Genomic DNA, 15,534 nt, shown 5'->3' with positions numbered 1-15,534 from the left:
CTGGTGCTGAAAGGCATGGGCCACCAATAAATCCAACCTAGCTTCTTCTCATTTGAAGAGCAAAAGTTATTCTCTTTAACACTCTGCAGACAGGAGTGGAGGCACAGAACATATCACAGGAAAGGAACCATGCCATGTCCCAGGGCAATGCCATGCCTGCCCAGGCAGCGGCTGACAGCTCCAAAGCAATGTGTGGCTTACACTCAGGAATGGAAGCAACCAGATGTTTTGGTTATTACTGACCACTCTGCTCTGGGATGGGAAGAAAGAGAGAAGGGACAGCAGGAAATCTGGCACAGCTTCAAATCCACCTCTTCCCACCTCCATACAGGAAAGCAGAAACCACACAATGCTTTGGGGCTCCAGCTCCACTTCCCAGAGGACAGGGCCAGAGCTGCACAGCTGTGACAAATTGCTTCCTCTTTCCCTCTTCATTTAACAGCTGCTTGGTGCTGGCAGAAGACCAGGAGAGGAACAAACTATTACCAAAAAGGGAGGTTCAGTTAAAAGCTTGAGAACTACTGATGTTCAGTGTGTTAGGCTTTTGCTCAGAGAACACAAGCACATGCACTGCAGATGTGTGGAAGCTAGCAAGTAAATCAACACCAGATTGAGAACTTGATTCCTTATCTTTACTCTCCTACCACAAGTAACCTTGGTTTGAAATGCTCATGTAGCTCTTCACACGTGACCTCTATGACCAACATGTGGTAAGGTGGTAGGTATAAGCACCACAATCATCTGAGCTGACCACTCATGTTATTACAGGTTACAAAATTCCTGGCAAATTCTGCATCAAGTACAATGAACTAAAACAGATCATCTAAGAAGGCATGGAACCTTGTTTGTTTTGGGGTTTGGGTTTTGTTGTTGCTGGTTTTGGGGGGGTTGGGGTTTTTTGTTTGGTTTTGGTTTTTTCAAAGCTTCCTTTATGAGGAACCACTCGAAAGTATCACCTGATCCCACATAATATAATTCTTCTTTCAACACAGTACAGACGCATACTGGTTTTCTTACTTTAGCAACTCTTGTTGCAGATTACCATGGGAATGACACCTTTTTTTTTTTTTAAAGAGGTTATTGCCCCCACCATTTTTAAGATCCTATGTTTTCACAACTTACTGCCTACAGAAATAATGGTATTTTCCACTAACTAGCAGCATGAACTGGCATTTCCATAAACTACTGGCAACACGCTTCCTATCTCACCAATTTTACTTCTGCTATGCAGGTCTACTTTAGAAAAATCAAAACGTTTCAAACCAGGTTTCATTAATGGTTTTGTCTTGTCTTTTGACACACATGGAAGATCCAAGCTCAGTTCTCAGAATTGCAGATACTCAGTAAGTTTTAATTTTGTTACCCTTGCATCTTTGGGACATTCACACCAATGGAAATGTAAAATTGTAAATTTTAGGCATTTAAAAACACCTAAGTTTCACTAGTCAGCTGTATCCTTGATGCCTGTCTTTTTTTTTTTTCTTTTTTTGAAGCCAAGACTTCCAGAAAGTGAGATTTAGCCATGCTGCTGGCATACACAGAAGAAAACCAAAGGGAACAAAACCTTCCACCTACCTCATTTTCAAGCATGACAATAATGCAGAGATGCCCTGCCCTTGAGAAAGGCTTTTATTTAGGAGTAGCCTATTATCAGGTTAACATGTAAGTAACTAAATGTTCTGCACCAAAACTACTACTTTAAAAGGGAATCTTGCAACTTTCAAGTGGACAACTTAAGCTATTATTTGGACAAGCTCATCTTCAAGTGCTTAAAAAATAAACAAATAATCAACCATCAGGACCAAGTAGGCAGTCATGGGGAAAGGGCATTTTCCCAATAAAAAGTCACAGTAACAACAACTGGTATCCACACAATGATCTTTGCCCTCATGTGGCCCACCGAAAGACTGAGGTTTAAGATTTTACAACTTGAATCAAGATAGCTTTCTAGATGTAGTCTTACTGCTACAAAAATAGTCATGTCCTCTCCTAAACATGAAGTAAAACAAAAGTAGAATAAAAAGTCCAACCATGAACCAGCACCAATCCTCCACTGGTAATGTTTTGCTGCGTTTTTCAGGTAAATAGATCACTGGCTATATGCACATTACTTAGGATTGTACAATTAACCAGAATTTTAATCTCAAAACCCCTTCTCCATCAGACTCTCAGCATCTTATCACTTCATGTCAGTCATTTTTTCTGCTTTTATTGTAGTAATGGAAAACATCATTTGAGTAATAACAAAAAGTACCACAATATTGCGTAAAATTTTGGATAACAGGTCCATGGGATTTCAGGTACCAGTAGAACTCTCTTTTCTCCTACCAGCTTCTTGCTCTTTGAAAGATGAACTTGCCCGAACGAGAGTTACAACCTGTTCTCGGGAAATTTAAACCCAATCGGACTATTACACAAAGTGATACTGCACCAGTAATGGGAACTCACACAATACTTATTCCCACTAAGACAAGACCTCCCTAGCACAACCCTCTTTTCCCTCTAGAGGGATTATGGCACTTTTTTTAAACAAAGCCCAGTAAACTAAGATACAACTAACTAAACTAAGACTAAACCTCCCAAGTTCTTGTACAGTTACAATACAGCTGAAATATTTCTCTACCACATTGTAGTTTTTGTTAAATAGTAAACAGACTTAGGAGAAAAAAAGTTTAACACTAAATCTTGTACCAGATGCACTTCTGAAGAAATACGAAACAAATAAAAGGCATTAGCCAGAATTCAAACAAAAGCACATGAGAACACACAAGAGAAGTTTTCAGATTACATGCCCCTTTGCAACTGACATTTTGCCATCTCTTTCTGCATAAGAGAGGAACACTGATTTAATGGCTGGAAGTGATGTTATGCTATCAACAGTAAATAATTTTTATCCCCAAGCACAACCAGCTCTAAAGCAATGTATCTGTGCATTAGGAAGAAAAGCTATTAAAAACAGAGTAGGTGAAAACTGTTACTGGATCAGCTGAGTGATTTATAAAGCCTCTTCTTGGCTACCAAGAATCTAGCCGGCAGAGACTACTCATTAATAAGGAAGAGAACTTCACTTTCTCCTAAGCCTTTGGAGTATCAGTGTCCGTTCCTGGATAGAACTGTTGTAAATCCCAGTCTTGCATAAAAGAGTTCACAACGAACACTCTTTGTTTGAGGGGGAAGGGAAGGACAGGGCACCTGCAGCTACTGCATCCTTATGGGCCAGCTGTTCACACAGGTCACGTTCTTCTCTATTTAGACTCACCAAAAGTTGTTTCAAGCCTACAGAAAAACATAATACTCGAGCTTCCCATTTTGGCCAAGTTTATTCTTCTTTTAACATCCAATAAGAACCTGATTTAAATCAGCCAGTCCTGCATGCTTTGAACCAGAAAAGAGGATCAACACTTCATTATACACCTGCAGAAATGAGCAAAAAAGCATAGAAGGCAGATTTTATAAAGCACTACTAATATCATGCGAATTAACTAATCCACAGTGGAATTTAATTACATCTACAGTCTTATCTTTCCTACAGTTACATTTATTTTAGTATTTTGTTCAAAGTAGATTTAGAAGACTCAAAAACACAATTCTGACAAAAGAACACTTGTCCTTCAAGCTTTGTATTTCAAACAAGCTTTTGTTTCAAGGTTTCCTCCATATATTTTAAGTTGTTCAACCTGATATTTTAGAACTGAAGAGAATATAGTAACTTTCAATAACCCTCAATTAAATTCACTGGTTTTATTCCTCTAGATTCAACACCCATATTTCCTACCCTCACAGCTAAATCTCCCTAATGTTTCCCACTCAGTGCTAAAGAGCACATGATTTTTCTCCATTCTAAGCATATCCCCATAACTGAATGAACCTAGACAAACTTCCTTGGTTAACTGGGACTGTTCTATGCTGTGTTTATTGTTCTGCAATGAGGCATAAAGAAAGTTATCTTTGGCCAACAAATCAAAGCTGTTCCCTGTCAAGACTGTCATCCCTTAGGTTCACAAAACTTACTTCGATGTATTTTCTAATGCTTCATATTCAAAGACATTAACAGCCATAATTCTACCGAGATGAACAAGAGTGGTGATACTCAAACTACAGATTTATAGCTATGGGTCTTACAGTTAACATTACAGTTACCATAAGCATAAAATGAAGCCTTATTTATTTATACCTGAACCTCAACATTTAAGTCTAGCTTTGAAAAACTTCAAAAAATTACTACAGGCTGCCTGTGTGCTTCTCGGGAGCCCAGTAACTTGGCTGAGGAAAACTCTTGCCAAGCTATGATCAGCATTTAGCAGCTTAAGGGCTAACTGTGCTTGTTGTTTCAACCTTGACAACCAACTGTAAGGACACACCATTAAATTTAACCTTCCAAAAGCATGTAACATTTGATTCCGCTGAAAATACAGTTTTACTACATGTTTTGAAAATAAAATCACTTTTTCCTCTTTTAGAAATCCATGATGATGCCAGACATATGCTTGTTTTCCAAACAACAACTGTTTAAAAGAAAGAATACTCTTTCTGATGTTCCTGCCAAAAATAACATTCTGTGGCTTAAAGAAATCTGATAGCAGGCAGTTTACTCAGTTGAGGGAAGAAGGGTTTGCATTTGGTAAGGGTTTACATTTCATGTCTTGCATCTACATCCCTCCGTTTTAAGTTTCTTTGGGGATGAATGTGGCAGTAGGGAGGGTTTTTGTTGTGGCTTGTTGGGGTTTGGTTTTTTTACATCTCCAAGCATTTCACTCTCTAAAAAAAGGCATCTGTGGGTTTTACCAGAAATGACACGAAGCAGAAGTTCATCACAATGCATTTCTTTCTTACAGGGAATAATAGGACATAAAAGAAAGAGTTTGAAAGGGAAGTAAAAGAAGACTTCAGAAGAAATGCATAGGACAGAGTTTGCAGCAGGAGGAAGCGGAACAGAAAATTCAAATGAGGAAGTAGCACACAAAGAACATTAACAGCTTCATCTTAAGACATAGGAGAGGGAGAGAAGGAGAGGGATTGAGGGTTTCAGCTGCTGTTGTCACAGGCAGCAAAAATACTACCTGCCCAATAAGGGTGGTTATTTCACTGCTGCCTCGATAGTTTCAGATTAAGGGACAAAACGAGTAACAGAAGCATGCAAATGGAACTATATACTGCATAAGACTTATTTCTATATATTTCAAAAAGCCACAATTTTAAGACAAGGGTTCTATCTGCTACCATATTTGACTTCATCCTCCATTAATTAATAACTCACAGAAATAGTAATTGGACCAATTTACTAAGTAAAGTAAAATATTTAGTTGACTTGAGGCATCTAATAAGACAACAGAAGTTCTAGAATTTTCCCCAATTGTGGAGTTTTACTTGCTGCTTCCCAGCAGTTTTTGAAAATAGTTGTAAATCCCATTGAACAGAACCTTGCCATCACTCTCCAAGATACAGAAATTCCTGAAGGCTTCTAAAACTGCTCCAGTATCAAGCCAACTAGCCAGACAACACTTCAGCCAGCTGAGTGAACATCATCTCCTACACAACAGCAAGCTGCAGATCCATGCAAGCTTAGAGGCCTCGCAATTGTTAGTATGGCAACCAGAACATTATTGCAAAGCATGTACCTTCTCCAGGAGGATAGCAAATATTTTAGAAAAATAAGGTCAGAATCCCAATGAGCTCACAGTAGTACTTCAGATGCAGCTATTTCAGGCTAATAAAAATCCTTAAGGTTAAAAACCCAACCACTTATTAGTCCAACATGGAAGCTTTTCCTGTCATTAGCAGTGCAAATCCAGCACAGAAATTCAGCAACTAGACATGAAGGTCTCTTTACAGCATTATTAGCTTGAGCTGTAACTAGGTATTGCTCCTACCTTATCTACACACTTGTGTAGAACTACCCTGAATCAAAGGATGCTTGAAATTTCAAGATAGTCTACAAGCATATGAGCAGTGTTTGATGACAGAGGCAAATGTTATAATAGCTACATTTCATGTGAGGGCTGGAAGACTATACCTCAGTGCATTCTCAGACACTCCTCTTGAAGGCATTTGTACCTCATCACTTCAACATTCAGGTATTTCATGCTTGCCATGCACAAGCTCTACAACTCTTTACTTGCTATAAAGTCATTCCTACAGTGAAGATGTGCAAGACCTGTGGGATTTGAAGAATGGAGAGCTTCAAGAGAAGCAAGCTGACTGAGCTGAAAGAGACAGGCTCCCCTCCATCTAGTAAAATGAAAATGCTGAAATGCTAGTTCCTGGTTCTTTCTGCAAAAAGGGTGGATAGAAAGCACATGGCTTGCACATCTGCTTGTCTAGCATAGCCTGACAGATACCCTTTCCCCAATACACAGATAACCTGAAAGTATAACAAAACCACTTGTATAACTGTACCAAGACATCCTCTTTAAATATGACAGTTAACTGCAGCCCCACTCAAGCTCCTGAGTTGGCATGCAGAGGTCAGAAGGAACTTCAATATTCAAACTGTGTGCAAAAAACAGTAATACACGTATAAGTGTCTTCAAATTCAGCATAAAATCAAATGTAGGTTTCATCTGAAGTGATGTGTTATCTCCTCCACATTTGCAGCTGTTTAAGCATTCAAAGCAGCAGCCAAGCTTTAAAAAGAAAAACAGTACTTTCCCAGGAAATTACAATAAACCTGTGCTGATATGAGTTCCAGAGAATTTCAACACTATATAGAAAACTCAGCGGCAAGCTCTAACCGCTGTAGAACTGAAAAGCCACATTTTCACTAAAGCCTCCCTTGTAATTCCGAAGTTCAAACTTCATTTCTTCATTTGCATGTAATGAGGCGAAGAACTTCTCAAAGCGGTGTTTCCAAAGGCTGTTTGAAGTTTCAAACTAAAACAAGCTTCCCAGGCCTTGTCTTGTGGCACACTAGTCCCCACAGCTGCTTGCTGCTCTGTTAGGACAAAACCAAGTCCACAGCAGATGAATGGTTTTCCTCAGCATCATGGAATACTGACCTTTTCCACTGTGGGATTTCAAAACAAACATCAAGAAATCAATTTCAACATTTGCTGGAATACTGTTAACATGTTTTGATATATTATGCCTGTCACCCACTATGTAAGCTCTCCAACTATTACTTTTTACAAGCAAAGCGGTTGCCCCTATGAAGATCCACAAGAAACCTGGGATCCATCAGCTGAAGAACTAAGGTCTCTGGCTATGAGGAAACCATGTGTCCTAATGTCATTTCATTTTCCAAGTCACAGGAGTGCAGAAGAGAATCTGTTTACACCTTTTTTATGAAGCAAGTTATGGATCTAAGGGTCATATACTGCTCGGTTGCTCTAACCGGCCTCTCCACTCAGGTACACAACAGCGACCCAAACACCACTGTCCTTATCTTACAGGACATCAGAAACACAAAACAGAAGAGACAAGTTAGCTCTTTCTAACCTTCAAAGGCAGCATTGCACAAGAAAAGCAGTGCTAGGCCACAAGAAAAAGCTACTGGAAAGGGAGGAGAGGGCAACAGCTGCATATATCAGCTATGACTACAAACACTAACTATAAACCTTCAAATAAAGGAATACTCAAACTCAGCTGGCCATTACAGTCATCAGAACTGGAACAAATTTCACCCCCAGATTAAATTTGAACCCCAGCCCCTACTAACAGCTGTCAATGGTATCTCGCTCTGCAGCAAGTGAAAAGCAGATAACTGATTAACCAGTCCATGGCAGAAAGTCCTGATGGTCACATTTTATGAAACGATCTCCACCTATAAATATGGCAGAGCTCCAGCAATTCCCAACTTATACTAACTGTCCTTTAGACACAGCCTTAACATTATATTCTCTTTGCCCTGGCAACCAGACTTGAATAAAACATTTTTATGAGATTATACATGCTTTTCAGTCTTCACTGATGAGGTGCTTTGTTCACTTTTAGTTTCTATGAATATATCAACAATAAAAGGAAATATTTTTCCACACACTATCTTCTAAACAGCTGGTGAAACTCAAGTCCCCTAAGGCCTCTAAAATACTATTACATTATACCTTCCATACTCTCATAGAATCATAGATTATTCTGAGCTGGAAGAGACCCATGAGGATCATCAAGTCCAACTCCTGACTCCACACAAGGCAACCTAAAAGTTAAACCAGATACCCAAGAGCATTGTCCAAACGCTTCTTCAACCCCAGCCAGCAGCTTGGGGTCGCAACCACTTCCCTGCAGAGATTGTTCCAGCGCTTGACCACCCTCTCCGTGAAGAGCTGTTTCCTAATACCCAATCTGAACTTCCCCTGATGCAGCTTTAAGTCCCTCCCTTGTGTCCCATCACTGGACACCAGAGACACAACATCAGCACCTCCCTTTCCACTCCCCCTCATGAGGGAGTTGTGGACAGCAATGAGGCCACCCCTCGGTACCCTCTTCTCCAAGCTGAACAAACCTAGTATCTTCAGCTGCTCCTCATAAGTCATGCCCTTTAGTCCTTTCACCATCCTTGTTGTGCTCCGTTGGACACTCTAGTTTGTATCTTTACATTGAGGAGCCCAAAACTGTTGGTATATTTTATTCCATCAAGGACCTCTGCCTTCATAATCTACCACTACATTAAAAACACTAAACAGGCTTTGTAAATCATGAAGAAAGCACACTAATTTAATCCAGAATATTACTGTATGCTAAGATCCAACTAATTACCTAGTAACCTAGAAGACGACAATAAAGAAGAACATAGACAAATATGAGCAGAAGTAGCAAATAACAGCATTCCAAGAAAAATATAGTATCATCTCAATTCCTAACAAGGAGTTACAAGTGTTTCCTGAATGAGGAATCTCTAACATATTACTGGTAAAACAGTAAGTGTTCAGTATTAAGAGACATGCCCCTAAAAAAATTAGGGCTTCCACTCAGGTAACCCAACATGAAAATACAGGCAGCAGCCGTTGCGCATGGCCTTCCAAATAGAGCACTTCAACTCAACAAGATGCAGTAGCCTCTACAGCTTACTAGCACAGCCCCAGCCCAAACACCACCCCATTTTAGTATTTAACTGTTCAGCAAACAGCTTAGATATACATGAAATAGTTATATGTGCTCATAGACAAGCCAGGCACCTGAATACACAACAACATTACCTTAGAAAGACTGAAGGAGCCAATTTCAAGAACATCGCAACAGAAAAAGAGTTAGAAAAGGCTGAATGACAGCAAAGTATTTCAGCATTCTTTACCTAATGAAAAAGTATCAAATAAGCTTATGTAAAATTTCAAATGTCTGAAAAATTGTAATTGCTAGCAGCACTTGAATATTTTATCAAGTTAATTTAGATCATGCATTAAACAGGATTTTCACCATTTATGATTTAAACTTTCCTTCCCAGTTTTAAAGTTCTAACAGCAAACAAAAGGCTGACAGAGGACTTGAGAATCACCATAATACATACAGAACTCTAAAGCAAATGCATATTCAGGTACCAAAAAACAACCCCCCAAAACACATTAATGAATAGTTATAAGAGCCAAACAAACCTTAACTATGCTTTTACACCAGCATAGGAAGAAACATAACCATTCCACAAGCCTCCAAAAAGTCTGTCTCATTCAAAATTAATGATAAGTATTTTTCATCAATGTGAATTTATCTGTGCATATTGCTGTGTAAATGAGTAATGCTTGATAGAGTTTTACCATAAGAAATTATTCTATAGTTTCTATGTTGGGCAGATTTCAACAACAGGGACGTGCAATAAAAGCTCATGCCAAAGAAACAGTGAAATAGAGTTTTGATTTATGGAACTGGAGAAAACATGCCAGGCTGTAATACTGTGCACAACATTTGAAAACCTCATTTTTTCTTGTCCTGCAGAAAAATACATTTAAGTCAATCAAAAATTCTGGTTTTGACAGATTAATGGAAGTTACAACTGCCTTAGCATAGACTACTTCTATTTATATCAATTATCATGACTGTAAAATATGAGTTCTGAACAGATTCAAATTACCACTGATATCTACACATACTTTATCTATGTCACTTACCAGCATTTTAAAGGTTGCATCATATTCTGAATACTATTATAAAACCAAAGCATCTACAGAATGCAAGATTAATTCAAAAACTAAAGCAAAAATATCTGTCTGCCAGCCATGTCCAAGACACTTATTTCAGTTACGTTATTATGCTCACTAATGCTTAGCCAATTCTCTTAACTCGGCACTCAGTCTGCATCAGTTCTTTCCAGTACTTCTTACCAAAACACTCTTGCAAGGAAGTTTGCAGTTACAAATGTTTAGAAGAAAACCTACACATTAAGTATAATCTGTTTGATAATATACAAGTAATGGGGAAATATTTTGCTCTATTGTTTTTGTTATAGACTGATGTCTGTTCAAAACAAACACAGACATCAGTCAAGTTCAACCTGAATAACTCTCAATTTTTCTGCTTCTAAAATATATATTTTAAAATACAAAAGATTATTAACTCAGTGTTGAAACATGCCTTTGAGTAGCACAAGTATAATGAATATTCAAAAATAAAATATTAAATACATTTGGCATAAAGATGTTCTATGCTTAATAGAAACACACATTGTCCCCTATCACCATATTTGGCTACCAAATCTCTATAGGAATAAGGAGATTATATTTGTAACCAAAAGACAGGAAGGAGCTCCAAGATTCTTGAAAAAGAGAGTAACTAAAATTTTGCTAAATGTAGAGATCCACCAAAAAAAAAAAGAAATCCCAAACACACACAGCAATCAATTCTGGACCCAGCAAACACCATTACTTTAACAGCAGATTACTTCAGTATGCAAAAGGAAAAACTGATTAGCAATGTGTTGAAATTCAGAACACCTATAAATCCCTAACACAAATAAGTTTGGATTCATTTTTTTAAAAAACCAAAGAAGCAAATCCAACAAATGCTTACTATATTAACAAGCCTTCAACAAAAATTCTCTAGCTATCTCACCTGCCAAAAATAAAGAAATTAAACCAGATAAGCTCCTAGTTTTACAGCCTAAATGAGCACTAAGACTTCCATTTTGATCTCCAGCTGTTTCTACACAAATTTCTTAACTTCTTCCCAAATGTTTTGTTTCCCCTTTTGACAGAGGAAAAAGAAACAACATCTATTAACAGCTAAAAATATTTCAGTTATCGGAGTTTTCAGAGGGGTGAAAAACAACAGTGCTTTTCCAGCTAAAAAACACCCCAGTGCAACATTTCAACAGCTTTTACAAAAGGCTGACTTCTGTACAGTTAGATCTAAATAACAGTAAGTGTGAAGGAAAGCACTTACAGGTTAAAGTTGAACAAATAAATCTGGTGTAACTTCAGGTTATTTTCATTATTACCTCTAAAGGCAGACTGAGTTCTCAGGAGATAATCTGTTATAGCAGTTCTGCTACAGAGCTAAGGCTCAAGATGCCTCAATTTAATTCTTAGTCGAGCAACTGATTTTCTTACATTACAGGTATTCTGCAAGTCTTCCATATGGAGAAGTTAATACTCACCCTCTACCTCTTTCTCTATCTGTTCTTTTAAGGGAATAAGCAGTTACAATCTGTGACCTGTAGCGTTCCTTGTACAAGAAAGCTTCTGAAGGCAATGTGCAGTTATATGTAACACAAAGACATTTATTTGTCATCTGATCCTATTAATGATCTTCATATACTGAATGACTTTAAGATTAGAGAACTAAGAAATGAGTCTGATAAGAGCAACTTCTCCCCATCAGCACTGTAAATTAGTATCTTTCTGATGTTGAGGTAATTCACAACACTTAGTGTCATAGCCCACTGGACACGCATAGCCTGGCTAGTAACTTAGGCTAGTAGTGCAATTCACCTGATACGCAGCCTGTAGCTCAATATTCTATGCAAGCAAAAATAAAATAAAAAGGAGTCACAATAACAACCACAAGAAGCCCAAAGAATTTTAACTGGAGCCACACATGAAACAGGAAGAAACCCATACATCACCATTGAATTAAAAAGGCCAAAAAATGCTGTATTATACAACCTGTATCAGATTCAAGCTCAGCTACAAAACCATATCAAGTACACACCAACTAAAGACAAGCTTGCAAGAGCAGACTGCAACTAACTGCAACAACATTTCTTGCTCATTCCTCACTAAAAACAGTCAAGGGAGCTCTGGAAGATGATGCTATGGGAGGGCTCAAAATAACAAAGATTTAACTACATATATTTATCTTTTTACACCATGAGTCCTCCATGCAGTTCTCTCAAGGCTTTTTCCCACTCCAATTACTACAAATTACACCAAGATGTAACTGTCCATGCAGAAAGTTTAATCAAAGAGAGAAGACTTGCAAAGGCATGAAAGCTAACCCACTGTACAGGTGACACCGATATAGTGACTTAAACACTCGGCTACCATCAGCTCTTCTGGAATTCTTCACCAAAGTATCTGCTCTAGTTTGGTCTGGTTTTCAGAAGTCCTGTCCTGCTAATCACTGTATATAAGAAACTTCAAAATAATATTCCTATCATCTGTCACACGATGGCTTTTCTTCCTCTTTCCTCCATACAGGAGCATTGCATGCAGACACTGTTACTCTTGTTTCAGAGAAATATATGGCGCATACCTTCTCACTGAAGAATAAAGTAAATAAACCTGAGCTAAAGTAGTCACACCAAAGAGCACCTGGTCTGTAAGAAGTTTATATTACTACTCCTAAAATCATAATCCTGAGGTATGTTGTACAGACAAGATATATAGTGAAAAACTAAGCAGGTTTATGCTGCTATTAACTATGAAATGTCATATGTGTTGTACCATATAAATCAAACATGAAGCCTCAATAACTTATTCCTGCTATGAATGCCCCCTTTTAAAGCACAAGCAATTCTATTTCTGACATAGAAAGTCATCTTTTATTACTTCCATAGACAAATAGGAAGATCAGCAAAGACCAAACAATTTCAGTAACTATTCTGCATAATCAAGGCTATTGTTTCAGTATCTATCTGATTAAAAAATGTTTTCTATTTTTCTTTATTTGAAGAAAATAGCCATGGAAAAAAGGAGAAGAAAGGACTGGTTCAATTACATATTATTTCACATACAACAAAACCTCTATGTTCACCACCTAACAACTACATTCACACTGCTGCTAGCAATACAAGCACAAAACTAATCCTCCAGGAAGCAGTAAGAGAAGTTTGCTTTGCACAACTCATCCCCAAAATTCACCTGGAAATAAACAGAGCTTTCACATTGCTCAAGGGGAGCATGGTCTGGTCCTGGTCTCAACTGAAGAGCTGCAGATCAAACATCCTTCTTACTGAAAGCCACATTCTTACTGGGCAAGAATGACTTAGGGCCTTTATTTTAGAGTAGGCAGATAACTGTCCTTCCATCTTAATGTATTTTTTTCTGATGAGAACTTAAAGGCAAAAGTAAGCTGTAACTGAACATAACACCTAACAAAGCTCAGTTCCACAGCTCAAGTAGAGGGTTTAATCTTGAATCTTTAGTTTGCAAGCATTGTAACTTGTAACTTTAATCTAACAGGTTTCCAACTTGGGTATTAGTCTACATAATTATTCTGTATCATGTCAACCCCCATATATTAGAGGCCACACAACTTAGCGTCTAAGCAACAGATCGCTGTAGCATGGGAGAGCATGCTGGAGAATAAGGATTGCAACCTTATTCCATTACTTCATTCCCTTCTTCAAGCACACACACTATTAGCTACCATGGAAAATATTGTATCAGGCAAAGTAAAAACAACGGTTTGTCTCCTATAAACTTAATACTTTGATTCCCCAAGTAAAGCTTAAAAAGAAAAAAAAAAAAAACAGTCTTACATGATATGCAAAGCAAAAAGACCTCCTCCTTCCCTCCTCCTTCTCACCCTCAGATTTCAAGTCTCTTGAAGTTCCTGGCTGCTTTCATAATCTGCCCCCATCTTTTTCTAATAGGAATACTTTCCCCTCATTCCCTGTCGTTTACAACAGAGGCACAAAGAACCACAGCTAGACAGCTTTTTCCCATTCCTGCACAAACAGCGCACAAACTAAACCATTTGTGCTTTGAAGTATTTTCTATCAAGGAATCTCACAACTGCATCCAATAACCCGTCACTCAAGTACTGGCCCCACTTCACAGATTGTTGCTCACCCTTAAAACTACCAGCCCTTCTCCCATTAGTTATCTGCAGTGATTACTGAACTGTATCAGAAACAAGAAGAAAGAAAATAGATAAAGCATTTCTTAACCACTTTTCAGCTAGCGTTAGACATTCAGCAGTTGCAGTAAAACCCTGTCTTCACACGCCTGCGCTCACCCAGACTCCCAGCTTCTTCTCAGCGACACGCTCACTTAAATAAGTGGGGAAAAAACAATTAATCTGCAAAAAACACGACTAGAAAAAAAAAAGGGGGGGGGGGGGTTAAAAGTTCCCGAGCTGTTAAGGACTCCCAGCGCCCTTCAAAGCCAAAGACGATTATTTTTAAGTACTTCAAGACCGCCGGACATCAGAAGAGACTCGCCGGTGTTACGCCGCGGTGCTGGGGCCACTCGCGGGGGAAACACGAGTGGGGATGAGGCCCCCGGATTTGCGGTGCTCGGGGCTGGGCGCCGCGTTCCCCGCAGCCCGGTCGGAGCGACCGCTCCGACCGGGCTGCGGGGAACGCGGCGCCCAGCCCCGAGCACCCTAAGTCCGGGGGGCCTCATCCCCGACCCCCCACGCGGGAGTGGGGTGGGGAGGGGGCTCCACAACCCCCACCCGAGACCGAGAGGGGGAAGGGGAACGCGCCCCGCGGCTCTAGGGTCTGGCGAGGGGCCGAGGCCGGCAGGAGGGCTAGAAACAAAAGCTTCCCTCCTCCCCGCGCCGGGCTGAGGCGAAAGGGCCCCAGGACGGGCAGCTCAGCCCGGGCCGGAGGAGAACGAGAAGCCCCGGAGCGACCCGTCGCTGCCCTCACCGCGGCTGTGAGGAAACGGGCGCCGCCGCGCTGAGGGGGCTCCCACAGGGTCAACGGCGGGATTATCCCCGCGGGCGGCGAGAGACCGTTAAAAAGCGGCTGCTCCCCCTCAGCGCCCCTCCCGGCGGCCGCCGGGCTCCCGGGGAAGTGGGGGAAAGGACCCCCCCCCCCGAGAGCTGCCGGCCGGCCGGCCGGCCGCCCTCCGCCGCCGCTGAGGGAGGCGGGAGCACGGCCCCGCACCCACCTGGCGCCGCGCTCCGTCCCATCCCGCGCCGCCGCCGCTCGACCGCTCCGGCCGCCGCTCGAGCGCCTTCGCGGGCTAAGCCTCCGCGCCCCCCACCGCCGCCCCGCCTCTTCAGCCTCAAGCCCCGCCCCCTCGCCTCCCTTTTGACCCGTGCCCAGAGGGGCGGGGCAGAGCCCGCCAATGGGGGGTCAGGGCTTCGCCGCGCACATCGCTGATCGGCGTGCGGAGCGTCCGATGAAAACGCCGGGAGGGCGGGGAGAGCTGTCACTCAGCGGGCCCTACCTGGCGTTCGCCAGCGGCCGGCCGCGGGGGAGGGGAGCTTTCCTCCCGC

At 40.7% G+C, this 15,534-nt stretch overlaps 1 protein-coding gene across 2 annotated transcripts in view; it reads right to left on the bottom strand.

The window, feature by feature from the left end:
* WASF3 (WASP family member 3) overlaps positions 1 to 15,311 on the bottom strand; it is a 77,156-nt gene extending 61,845 nt beyond the window's left edge. For both annotated transcript variants that reach the window (XM_052812853.1, XM_052812854.1), the window contains exon 1: positions 15,204 to 15,311. The gene's annotated coding sequence lies outside the window, so the exon portion shown is untranslated. The remainder of the gene's footprint in view (positions 1 to 15,203) is intronic.
* Between the last annotated feature and the right edge of the window lie 223 nt (positions 15,312 to 15,534).

The sequence above is a fragment of the Harpia harpyja genome, chromosome 17 (assembly GCF_026419915.1).
Source record: "Harpia harpyja isolate bHarHar1 chromosome 17, bHarHar1 primary haplotype, whole genome shotgun sequence".
NCBI classification, from domain to species: Eukaryota; Metazoa; Chordata; class Aves; order Accipitriformes; family Accipitridae; genus Harpia; species Harpia harpyja.
This window is presented reverse-complemented; position numbering and strand designations above follow the sequence as displayed.